The 13799-nt window shown below is 39.6% G+C and overlaps 1 long non-coding RNA gene across 2 annotated transcripts in view; it reads left to right on the forward strand.

Moving 5' to 3' along the window:
* The window catches only part of LOC131511019 (uncharacterized), a 35833-nt gene that overhangs the window by 9240 nt on the left and 12794 nt on the right, over positions 1-13799 (forward strand). For both annotated transcript variants that reach the window (XR_009261300.1, XR_009261301.1), the window contains exon 3: positions 5753-5925. This is a non-coding gene — a long non-coding RNA (uncharacterized LOC131511019). The remainder of the gene's footprint in view (positions 1-5752; positions 5926-13799) is intronic.

Here is a 13799-nt window from a genome sequence, read left to right on the forward strand (position 1 = left end):
GCCTGTTGCTGGGAATGGTAATGAGAGTATTGGAAATGAATCGTTCTGCATCGTCCTTGAAATATCATTACCTGTTGTTCAGAAAGGCCTGTTCCCATTTGTATTTTTCCTTAATATAGTACATGCGTTTGCATCCTTGTTTGGTGAAATTGTTTGAAATATGTCAGAAATGTTCTCTAATTCCAATTGAAAATAACAATGTTCTGGAAGCTCAAAAGAGACTTTTAAAGAAAATCACTGGTGCTTAAAAATATGCCCTTTTAAAAATACAGTATTGGAAACCAATGAATCTGCTCTTGCTCTCAAATGAAGATGAATATGTATTAAAAGGATTGACTACCACTACAAAAAGACCTCGATGAAAATGTATCAAAAATGAAATAATAATTAAATATACATTATATGTTGGGAGTATTTTCATTCACTATTGTTCTTAGCAGCGATGATTTAATATTTAATACACAAGAATAAAGCTTTATACTCGAGCGCAACAAAGATCTCTATATAATGAAGTCAGCTGCCAATGTCCTATTTTTTTGGAGCAACTCTATTCAGCAAAATCCGAGGACAGCAAAAATATGTGGATGGTTATAACATTTATCATTATTATAGCCCTAGAAAGTTGATAGAACCGTCCTGATTTGACAGATGAAGAAACAGGCTCAGAATGGTTAGTGTTTAGGCGATCACACAGCTTGTAAGTATCAGCATTGGAACTGACACCATCAATCCGGTGTCCATTGTTATTGCATCTGTATCCCACTGGGCTGTAGATGGGGCCAAAAAAGTACCTCTCTTAGAGGCTTTTCCTAATGTCCCTCTGTCATGCACATGCCTTGCTTTTGTCTGTTCAGTATTCTTCTGATGAACAACTCCTCCCCTACCATGGAGTTCTCCTGGGTGGGGCTGGTAATGACAGTGCCTGCTCCCATAAACATACATGCACCCATACTCCTGTTCTCCCTCATGCAAAGGTTGTGCTGTCACTGGATTGGGCCACTCACAGTACCCGTTATTTTTCCATGAATTCATCCTTTCCATGAATTTTCCAAACTGGTATAAGACAGCTTAATTAACCAATCTCTCTCCCTCTCTGTCTCTGTCTCTCTGTCTCTCTCTGTCTCTCCCTTCCCCTCAATAAAATGTAAGGAATTAGTCCATGTAATATCAGCTGCCATTTTTCTGACTCCACCCCTCAAACTCCCAACACAGTCACTAAAGAGAGCCTGTTTGCATTGAAAGACTCAGTCTAACACACAAAGAGAAGCAAAGATGAGAGGTGAATAGATAGAGAATCCAGAAGGCTCTGTGTGATCCCTGGATCTAGCCATGCTGGACATGAGCCAATAAATTTTCGTTGACATGAGCCAATAAATTTTCTCCTTGGATAAGCTGGTTTGAATTGGGTTCCTGTAACTTTCAACTAAGAGGCTCTTGACAACTACACCTCTCTCTTCTGTGCTCCTGTAGCCCTCAGAACCTGTCTTTATGGTATATGTATTCATATGTGCACCATCCTTCCCCACTAAATTGAGAAGTCATCTAGGATAGACACTGTGTCTCATTTACTTTGTATCCCCAGCCCCTTGCATAGTGTCTAAACAAAGTGCACATTCATTATTAGAATCTAGTCAAATTAACAAGAAACAGATAAACACTCCAATAAAATATGGTCAATGACATGTTCAGGTATATCCTAGAAGAAGAGTCCTGAAAAAATGTCAACCTCACTGGTATCCAAGAAGTACAACTTAAAGCCACAGAAATATCATTTCACAGTCACCAAGATAGGTAAAATGTTGAACTCTAACAATAAATATTGGTGAAGATGTGGGGAAACACACCCATAGGTTCTTTGTGTTGAGTGTAATTTGATAAAACCATTTGGAAAGCAATTGGTCAAAACCTAGTAAAATTCAAAGCATGCATACCACTTAATTCTGTGATTCCACTTCTAAAAAAAAAAAAAAAGAAGCCTTAGTGCATGTGAACAAGGATCCCCACTGCAGCCTTTTGGAAAAAATGAGAAAGCACCTAAAATTCCACCTTCAGAAGATTAAGTTGTATCCATGCCTATCATGGAGTACTCCAGAATAGTTAAAATGAATGGAATGGATCTACACGTATCAACCCAGATCCACTTCAGAAATATGATGATGTATGTGGATCCTGAGAAACTTAACAGAAGACAATGGGGGAGAGGAAAGGGAAAAAAAAAGTTAGAGAGAGGGAGGGAGGTAAACCATAAGAGACTCTTAAATACTGAGAACAAACTGAAGGTGAACGGGGGGTGGGGGAGAGGGGAAAGTGGGTGATGGGCACTGAGGAGGGCACCTGTTGGGATGAGCACTGGGTGTTGTATGGAAACCAGTTTGACAATAAATTATATTTAATATAAAAAATACATATACTGGCTACGTTTTGATGAATTCCTTTTTCTCTATAGAGTTTTTGTCCCTTCCTTCCCCCCCACCACCAAATCAGGCAGTAGTTTTCAATTTTTTAATTTCCTAGGGGCTCCTGGGTGGCTCAGCCCGTTATGCGTCCAGCTTCGGCTCAGTCATGATCTCACAGTTTGTGGGTTCGAGCCCTGTATTGGGCTCTGTGCCAACAGCTCTGAACCTGGAGCCTGCTTCAGACATTGTGTCTCCCTCTCACTCTGCCCCTCCCCTGCTCACATTCTGTTTCTCTCTCTCTCAAAAATAAATAAACATTTAAAAATGTAAATAAATATTTTTTAAAATTTCTTAAAAAAAGAAATATGATGATGAGTGCAAATCAGATTGCAAGAGGATACGTGGAAGGTGATACCATTCACCTGGGTTTTTTTTAAATATGAAATTTATTGTCAAATTGGTTTCCATACAACACCCAGTGCTCATCCCAACAGGTGCCCTCCTCAGTGCTCATCACCCACTTTCCCCTCTCCCCCACCCCCATCAACCCTCAGTTTATTCTCAGTTTTTTAGAGTCTCTTATGGTTTGCCTCCCTGCCTCTCTACCTTTTTTTCCCCCTTCCCCTCCCCCATGGTCTTCTGTTAAGTTTCTCAGGGTCCACATAAGAGTGAAAAACATATGGTATCTGTCTGTCTCTGTATGACTCATTTCACTTAGCATAACACTCTCCAGTTCCATCCACGTTGCTACAAAAGGCCATATTTCATTCTTTCTCATTGCCAAGTAGTATTCCATTGTGTATATAAACCACAACTTCTTTATCCATGCATCACTTGATGGACATTTAGGCTCTTTCCCTAATTTGGCTATTGTTGAAAGTGCGGCTATAAACATTGGGGTACCAGTGCCCCTATGCATCGGCACTCCTGTATCCCTTGGGTCAATTCCTAGCAGTGCTATTGCTGGCTGATAGAGTAGATCTATTTTTAATTTTTTGAGGAACCTCCACACTGTTTTCCAGAGAGGCTGCACCAGTTTGCATTCCCACCAACAGTGCAAGAGGGTTCCTGTTTCTCCACATCCTCCCAAGCATCTATAGTCTCCTGATTTGTTCATTTTAACCACTCTGACTGGTGTGAGGTGTTATCTCAGTGTGGTTTTGACTTGTATTTCCCTGATGAGGAGTGACGTTGAGCATCTTTTCATGTGCCTGTTGGCCATCTGGATGTCTTCTTTGGAGAAGTGTCTATCCATGTCTTCTGCCCATTTCTTCACTGGATTATTTGTTTTATGAGTGTGGAGTTTGGTGAGTTCTTTATAGATTTTGGATACTAGCCCTTTGTCTGATAGGTCATTTGCAAATATCTTTTCCCATTCCGTTGGTTGCCTTTTAGTTTTGTTGACTGTTTCCTTTGCAGTGCAGAAGCTTTTTGCCTTGATGAGGTCCCAGTAGTTCATTTTTGCTTTTAATTCCCTTGCCTTTGGAGATGTGTCCAGTAAGAAATTGCTGCGGCTGAGGTCAGAGAGGTTTTTTCCTGCTTTCTTGTCTAAGGTTTTGATGGTTTCCTGTCTCACATTCAGGTCCTTCATCCATTTTGAGTTTATTTCTATGAATGTTGTAATAAAGTGGTCTAGTTTCATTCTTCTGAATGTTGCTGTCCAGTTCTCCTAGCACCATTTATTAAAAAGACTGTCTTTTTTCCATTGGATACTCTTTCCTGCTTTGTCAAAGATTACTTGGCCTACATTTGTGGGTCCAATTCTGGGTTCTCTATTCCATTCCATTGGTTTATGTGTCTGTTTTTGTGCCAATACCATACTGTCTTGATGATTACAGCTTTGTAGTGGAGGCTAAAGTCTGGGATTGTGATGCCTCCTGCTTTGATTTTCTTCTTCAATATTACCTTGGCTATTCGGGGTCTTTTGTGGTTCCATATAAATTTTAGGATTGCTTGTTCTAGCTTTGAGAAGAATGCTGGTGCAATTTTGATTGGCATTGCATTGAATGTGTAGATTGCTTTGCATAGTATTGACATTTTAACAATATTTATTCTTCTAATCCATGAGCACAGAATGTTTTTCCATTTCTTTGTATCTTCTTCAATTGCCTTCATAAGCTTTCTATAGTTTTCAGCATACAGATCTTTTACATATTTGGCTAGGTTTATTCCTAGGTATTTTATGATTCTTGGTGCAACTGTGAATGGGATCAGTTTCTTTATTTGTCTTTGTGTTGCTTCATTATCAGTGTGTAAAAATGCAACTGATTTCTGTACATTAATTTTGTATCCTGTGACTTTGCTGAATTCATGTATCAGTTCTAGCAGACTTTTGGTGGAGTCTATCCGGTTTTCCATGTATAGTATCATGTCATCTGCAAAAAGTGAAAGCTTGACTTCATCTTTGCTAATTTTTATGCCTTTGATTTCCCTTTGTTGTCTGATTGCTGATGCTAGAACTTCCACTATATTAAACAACAGCGTTCACCCAGATATTTAAAAAAAAAAACAAATGGGCTTTATATACTATTCCACCTAATTTTAAGTTTAAAATATCCCTTAATAAAGTTTAAAACAGTATGTTGCTTATTGTCACACAGAATGTAGTAAAAGATAAAAACAGATGAGAAGAATAATCTGCTTCAGTGCATTTCTAAGGGAGAAGAGTACAAAAGAAGTTTCCATGAAATCTATAATGTTTTACTTAAAAGTTTCTTGTTTTAATTTTTAATTTTTTAATTTGTTTTACATGGTTTTTTATTTATTTAGAGAGAGAGAGAGTGGGACAGAGGGAGAATTTTAAGCAGGCTCTGCACTGTCAGAGCAGAGTCCGATGTGGGGCTTGAACTAACGAACCATGAGATCATGACTGAGCTGAAATCAAGATTTGGTGGCTCAACCAACTGAGCCACCCAGGCACCCCTATGTTTATGTGTTATTTCTTTGGGAAAAAATTTATCTGAAGCAAATACAGCAAAATATTAAGAGCTCTCAGGTCTAGGAGACAGGTAGATACTTTCTTACGTGTTAAGAAAAGAACTTTTTGAAGAATGATGATTCAAAAAATCAAATATTAAAAACTTGAAAAATATTTTAAAAATAAGTAATCCATGTTCACTTAGTTAGTTGTTGAGGGACTGCTCACCCCAGACCCATTTTGCTACAAGGGAGGAAAGCAAAAACAATTATGGCAGGAGGAGAGGAAGGAATAAAAATCCTTCAGTGTTTTATAATATACAGCAGTCTCAACTTGTGTTGTAGCCATTTAATATAATAGAAAAGGGCATCTGAATTTCTGTACTGCAGATTTTCTGAAAGCCATGAGAGTTTACTTTTTATTTATTTATTTTTTTTAGCTTTCACTGTTACACAAAATCCCATTCACTGGAACCAGGATTCCATACCATCTGCCCCCTGGGAAACTCTGATAATCTGCTGGCCTAAAAGGTCCAGGTATCTGAAAGTGGCAGGTCAGCGAGGTTTTACAAAGGCCTGTCTGAAGACAGTTTACAACTTACCCTTTTCCAAGGTAGGAAAGTTAATTTGCTATTTATAGGTACCAATGTTTATGGTCAAAACGCTTCCAATTTTGTGAGCAATTGATTTAATTGTAATAACTTCTATAACCCAGCGGTCTGGACCTGGGCCAGCCACCAACATTCCCTGACAATGTGCTTATGCTCTGGGAGGCTGAGACCCAGCCCTGTGAAGCTGGAGTAGAAGAGAAGACAATCTCGGTGTTTCTAGGTCAGAATGTCTGCAAAACAGGAACAAAAGCACATATGTCAGAGTCACAGAAAAGCTAACAGAGCGGCTGCCCTTGGAATAACTTGGGACTGATCTTGCCCTCCTCCATGAAGCAGTGGGGGGGGGGGGTGCTTGCTGCATTTGGGGTGTTTGTCTGGGCCCTCCATCCCACCACTCCATATAACAGGGCATGGTACAGAGGAGCCTGTGATACAGCAATAGAAACACTGTGATCCCTTCTCAGCCTACAAAGGTTGTGCAAGGGAGCACTGCTGAGTTCTTTGGGGTAGTTTTTCTTTTCTTTTCCACCAAAGGAAGAGGCAGACAAAAGGAATCTTACCTCCCCCAGGAGGACCAGCCACAGAAACCGTGGTATGGCATGGCCACATCAGGCAGGTGAGTTCACAACAGAACAGCATAGTTTGGCTCTTAGGTTGACCATTGAAAGTAGTGCAGAAGGAGGGACCTTGTGTTCTTTGGCTACATGACCTGATGCCTACCTTCAGAAAATGAGCAAACAAAGATAAGAACACACTGCAGAGAGCTTGAAATCGAGGGAAACAGGGGCTGTTGATGCCAAATACACTTCATGGAATCCAGTTTCCCCACGGAATCAGTTTCCCCACGGTGGACTGTGATTAAGACACCTGGCCTGATCCTCCATCGAATCTAAGAACCCTAGGGCCCAAACTTCCTGTGTCTGGCTTGGTTCGTCACTAAGTTAACAGAACGAAGGAAACAGTGGACCTTGATTTGTAATCTACCTGGGCATTTTCCTTCTGCTTCAGTTGTGTTTCACATACATCTGTATTGGTCTGTATTATCCGTGAGTTACACCTACACATCTGGGAGAACACATAGGTACTTCCTGGGGCACAGGAGACAGGGTGACCCTCTTAAAATGTAAATATCATCAGGTCACCTTCGGTTCAACATCTTGTTGTGACATCTCATCTCATTCAGAGCAAAACCCAAAGTCTCTACCATAGCCCTCGGGCTCTGTGCAATATAGACGCCTTCCACCACCCACCGTGCTCCTCGAACCTCACCTCCTACCCTCAGCTCAGTCACTCAGGCTAGCTGTGGCTCTCCAGCACAACAGGCACATGCCAACCTGGAATGTTCTTCCCCTGATACCTGGATGGCTTGCTTCCCCATTTTCTTCAAGTCTTTAATTGCCTGTCACTTTCTCTTCCCTGGCCATTCTCTATAAAATTGCAACCCTCAGCTCCAGTCCCCACTCTACACAGACGTATCTCTTTACCTACTTCATTTTCTCCAAATGTGTACCACCATCTGACATTCTGCATGCTGTAGTCCTTTGTTTAATATCTGTCTGTCTTCCCCCCACCCTCCTAGAGTGTTCATTTCATAAGTGCAGGGACTTGTGCCTGTCTTGATCATTGCCATATTCTCAGAGAGAAGACCATGGCACATAGAAAGTGCTCAAATATTTATTGAATCCGTGAAGTACCTGAAAGAAAGATGTTCATTGAACCCAGAAGATGGAGCAAAATACAATTTTATCCGTTAAATCACGTTCTCGTGGACACCTGTCACCCACCTGTGTTTCTCTCCCAGGGTTCCTGCCCATCTTGGATGAACAAGATGAGGTCTTTCATTCCCTACCTAATTCTTGAGAGAAAAGCCTTCTCAGAGCAAATAAACTTTTCTTGCCAACGTTGACTGCCTCTTGAGGTTTAACATCAATGTGTAGTTAGGCTATTAACTTCTTGGCTTTTCCGTCTGTCTAATGAAAGACCGTGTTCTTAGAAGAGAGGATGGGGAGAAGAGAAGAAGGGGGAAGAGAGTCCCATCAGGTCACATCTTTGTATCTCACAGACGCAACTACACCAAACAGCAAATACCAGTCACTGTCCATGAATCTCATGAACAAGTATCACCAGAATAGGGACTTTCAAATGTCTCTGACAGCTAAACATTTAATATTGAGATCCAGGACACATGCACACAGGCACATTTATATTTCTGAAACAAAAGATTTATGAAACTGTATCATTATTTGGAGTGTAGCACTCTTGACATTTTGCATTCTATTCTATTTCATTTTTTAAAATGCCAATCTTGATCTTTGACTTCGTTTCATAACCCAGTGGATCACAGACCATAGTTTAAAGACCTCTGGTCTCAACTCTGAGCCCTTGAACTAGAATGTCACATGCATCTCTGCAGTCTCTCAGATAAATGTGGAACATACAGTCGTTGCACGTCACCATTTTCCTGCTTCATGCACAAGTGTGGTGTAAGTAAAAAATATGATATAAACGTGGATGTATTTTTTAAGACCTTTTATGTCCGAGAGAGATGTTGTATTATACATTATGAGATATTTTAGTAGAATAATTAAAAATAACTATAGTACCAGGTAAAATGTTAAATGTATAGAATATTCCTTCACCATGAGCGGTTTCCAAAGCCTGCACTCTTGTGATTATTACCAGATGACTGTCACTTCATACTAAACGAATTTACTGAGTGCTCTCCCTCCTTTTCTTCCTCCCTCTCTCTCTCTCTCTTTCTCCCCCTCCCCGCCCTGTCTCCTTCTCACACACACGCACGCACGCACACACTTTATTCCAGCTCTCAGAACTCCGGCACTACCTTGGAGTAGCACTTGCTATGGAACTTTGTAAACTAAACATCAATCACTGAAAGGGTGAATTGTGTATTGAAAAAGCAGTTATGCCTACCGGAAAAAAATGTTCAGGAAGGGGGGAGCATGTGACAAGTGTACAAATTTTATATTAGATCGTGCAAACAGACAAAAGCAGGTGGCTTTGACAGGCTGCAGCTTGGATCAAGTGGGATTTTTTTTTTTTTTTTTTATCAAGGGCCGTCTTGATTCTAGGACCACCACATCATTTTTACATGCTGACTCAGACCGTCCTTACATAGTGTGTGAAGGGAGTAGGCAGCTGTTGTGATTCTCATTATGTGTTTGTGTAAACTGGGCCTCCAAGGAGTTAGTCACACTGGGGAAAAAGCCTCTCGTTCCCAGCTCCAGTTGCAGGAAGGAACCCAGCCTCCGTGCTGTATGTGCAGTGACATCGATTGCTTTGTGGTTAGTAGTGCCAAAGAACTGGAAACAGGGTGGAGTTGGTCTGGAGGGAAATGGCTGGCCAAATAGTAATATCTATACTACAAAATGTTATGCAGCTGTTTTAGATCTGAGCAATAGCTTAAGTCTGAGTTTACTCAGAAAAGCAAGCTAGAGAAAAAGGAAAATATATATAGCATAATCCCATTTTTTTTTTATTATTTAGAAAGAAAGGAACATGCTATACAGTATTTGGGTAGAATTACCTATAAGTGTTCATAGAAGGTTGTTGAAAAATAAAGACAGATATATACTAAATGATCACTCTTAGTTGCTTAGGGAGAGCTGGCGTATGGGCCTGGACAAAGGGGATGACAGGGTGTATAGGTGGCTTTTTTGTTGTGTAATTACATTTCTTTCAAAAAGTAATATTTGAGAATTTAAAGATTCTGACAGAGGATATTTAAAACAATCAAAGAAAAGTACCTTTCTTCTACATCTGCTGTAAGTAAAGTGACCTTCTCAAGGTCTCCTACGTTGAAAGGGACAGCATCAGGACCGTCATCCATGTTTTTGACCCCAAGGCTGCACCCTTTCCTCAAAGCTACAAGCTGCCTCTCGTGTATCAAGTGCATGTAAAACTTTGTACCCCTAAAAGTGGTATTGGGCTGAACACACATGGTGAAGAAGAGAATAATGCCACGTAAGAAAATGGCCCGAATGATTGTTGTCACCGCACAGTGTTTAATGCAAATTTAAGCATGCAAGTCAGGTACCACACTAGCTGTTGAAGAAATGTAATGCTGACAGTATTTGGCAATAAAATAATAATCACGGTGTGTATCTCTGATGAAATGAGATTTAATCCATTTGAGATCCTAATTGTCTGCCACACTACATTAAAGATGGATACCACTATTGTCTCCACTGCTCAGAAATATGAAATTCAAAGCAATATGCACAATGTCTTGAAATAAGCTAGCTTAATGAACCAGAAAATTAGACCTTTCTATCTCTTTATTTAACATCCAGTTCCATGAATTTATCAGAGTTCATTACAAAGGTGCAATATTTAAAGAAATGCTGCTAAATTCATTTATGATTAGAACTAATGACTTTGAAAAAGACTTCTCATATTTTTAGAGAGAGCCATTATTTATTATTGAATTTATATGGCTTTGGGTAATAAATGTTCAATCTTTTCCCCCTTCTGTTATTTATAGTTTGAATTTTGTAATACAGCCTCAAAAAAAAATCTCATGGAAAGAAGTAAACCTTTACCTGCAAACACAGCAAAGGCGTTCAGGAAAACAATGGCAAAGCTTTCTTCTTGACCTGTGACAGGTTTTTAGTGGGTGGGTGAAAGGGAACTTGGCCCCTAGGATACATTTGGCAATGTCTGGAGACATTTTTGGTTGTCACACCTGAGGGGGGTGTTACTTGCAGCTCTTGGATGGAGAGCACTGACGCTGATGAACACCCTACAGTGCACAGGACAGCTCCTTCATTGGTTAATTATCCAGCCCTCAATATCAGTCCCAAGACTAAGAAACCCTGACCTAGGTAAATGGGTCCCATTCAAAGAATGCTCCATTTTATTCGGTATTTTCTCAAATGAGATCACTTTTCATCTTGTCACATAGATTTAGAGGAAGACGAACTAAAAGTGTGGATCTGGATCACATGATTTTTCCCCCTTATAGTTAAAGTACTAATGACTTTAGCATCTGCAATAAAGACAATAGCGTTGAGGGCTAGAATAGAACCCTAGAAATATAGATTAGAGAAATGACTTTAACTTGTCCAAACTTTTGATATATTTTCAAGGGGATAGCTTGGCCATTTTGAACTAAAAGCATCTGGCTATCTAATGGGTTTCAAGATGTTAGCATTTTAGTCCAAAAATGCTTAAAAGAAACCTGCTTGGGATTCTCATTTAGATGAGAAGGGTCTATCTCCAGCATCAAGAATGATGGCAAATAGGGGCGCCTGGGTGGCGCAGTCGGTTAAGCGTCCGACTTCAGCCAGGTCACGATCTCGCGGTCCGTGAGTTCGAGCCCCGCGTCAGGCTCTGGGCTGATGGCTCGGAGCCTGGAGCCTGTTTCCGATTCTGTGTCTCCCTCTCTCTCTGCCCCTCCCCCGTTCATGCTCTGTCTCTCTCTGTCCCAAAAAAAAAAAAAAAAAAAGAATGATGGCAAATAATGGGAAGATCACAAGGTCTGATTCGTTGTAACTTGAATTTACCTAGAACATTATTTATGGTCAGTTCAATGTAGCAGTTCCACACTTTCGACAGAAGTAGATTTAATTTCAGTATTGCTGAATTTCTCTTTTAATGTTCTAGTCTCAGCTCTTTAACTTGAATCTGTCTCTCTGCATGCATATGGAATCCAGTTAATTTGATAAAATTTAACTTGGTATGTTTAGTATGCCTGTGATAACAATGATCAATGTTTCTTTAAGCCTTATGTATTTAAAGGCAAATAGAACCATTATGAAGTGGCCCAATGAAGAAGGATGAAGAAATGGAAATTCTCCTCATCCAAAAGAAAATAACAATCAAGAATCAGAAGATAAAAAGATTAGAATCCCAATTAGCTACGCTTCTTGAGAACTAGGGTGTTTTGAAGGAAACTTGGTTTGATATCTAACATATGTTGGTAAATTCTTCGATCTCATTAAGTAGAATGAATATAATTGAAGCAGTCATAATTTAAGGGTCGTGTAATGTGGCCTTTTTTTTTTTTTTGCGGCATTTCTTCTAGTGAGGGAAATGGTTTACTGGTTATGTGCTTGTCATGTATTTTCAGAAAAATAAATGTTACTAGCACGTCAAGTCCGTGATTTTACTATAACTGCTCTCCAAAATAACGAAGTAGGTCTTGATGTTACATCTCAGTCTATTTAGAGACAAATATCAAGTAAAGTACACAGGTAGGGCAAAAATTATGACTGGTACACAAATGAATGAAATCCTAGGGCAGTGGTTCAGAGTCATCATTCCACATAGGGTCCCCCTACAGCCCTGCCATCTTAACTCCTCCACCTCAAAGTCATCATTCTGAACATTTTCATTATATAGCATTTTGGATGAACAAAGTAATAGGGATAGAGGTGTAATGGCCTCGGCTTGTCATTACATTGGTTTTTACAACCAGTAACTCTTATTGTTCATTGGGCCCTTGTGATGATGATCAGTAACATTTATATAGTGCGTACTACATGCCAGGATGTTGTAAGGATGTTCCTTACTTGGTTTTGGGTTTTGTTTTGTTTTTTAACTCATTTAATCTACAAAATAACCCCATCTAATCAGATGCAGTTAGTCCTTGGTGAAGCTGGGATTTGAAACCAAGGATCTGCCTCTGGAGTCTGTACTCTTAACAACTATGCAAAACTGGGTCTCTTGTGAGAAAAGCAAGTGCCACACACCGTGTCAAAGGCTTTCACATATTATTTAACCCTCAAGGTACTCTTCTGCTGGCCCTCATTATCTCATTGACTACATGCAGTCGATGGGGTGAATCAATTCATTTCTCACTAAGTTGTTTAGAGGGATAAACTTCCAATGACTCAAGACTTCAAGTCAGTGAAAATGAAAATGAGGAAGACACAAGAAGAGCCGTAATGATGTGAAAAGTAGAATTTTGATGAACCTTTATTCCCCATCTCATCGTTTTTAAAGCTCATTCTTTCTGTATGGCTATAATGTATTTATACATCCACGCAGTATCATGTGATATAACTTATAAATTATATTATATTATATTATATTATATTATATTATATTATATTAATTTATAGGGGATGTTTGAGCAAAAATTTTATACTGATGGATCCATATTTTATAGTTACTCCAGATATTCTCCCTGTCTGGGCCATTCCCTTGGCATACACAAGTCAACTTGGAAACTTACATTGTCTTCTTATAGCCTGTATATATGGACGACTTCATTTGCTGTGTACATTTAAATCCCATTGTCACAGCCCATTGTCACTAATTGCTGGGAGTGTCTTAGACATAAAAAAGAATATGTCATTTTGAAGTTTCATCCACAAGATGAAATCAAAAACAGAACAGCTAGTCAACTTACAGAAAAGATCACATTGCTTAAAGGAATCCAAGAGGTTAGCTAAGTGAGCCATTTGGATATTCAAAGTGTCCACTTCACAAATATTCATATAGCCTTATGCCAGCCACAGCAGAGACAGACCCCATGTGTCTGTCCTCAGGTTGCTAACAGTCTAGCCCAGTGGTTAAAAGCACAAAAGCCTGGCTGCATGACCTTGGGCAAGTTATTTAGCCTCTCTGTGCTCAAGTTTTCTCATCTGTACAATGGAAAACAGTACCTACCTCAAAGGGTTATGGTGAAGGAGTAGATAATAAATGTGAAGTGCTTAGCACAGTGGCACCCACAAAGTACTATTTTCTCATTACTGTGTGTCATGATTAATTTTATGTGTCAACTAGGCTAGGCCGCAATGCCCAGCTATTTGGTTTGAGAAGGTATTTTTTAGATGAGATTAACACTGAAATAGGTAGACCTTGAGTAAAGCACATTAACAAAAATGTGGATACGTCTTATCCAATCACTTGA

This window comes from Neofelis nebulosa, chromosome 4 (assembly GCF_028018385.1).
Source record: "Neofelis nebulosa isolate mNeoNeb1 chromosome 4, mNeoNeb1.pri, whole genome shotgun sequence".
Taxonomy (NCBI): domain Eukaryota; kingdom Metazoa; phylum Chordata; class Mammalia; order Carnivora; family Felidae; genus Neofelis; species Neofelis nebulosa.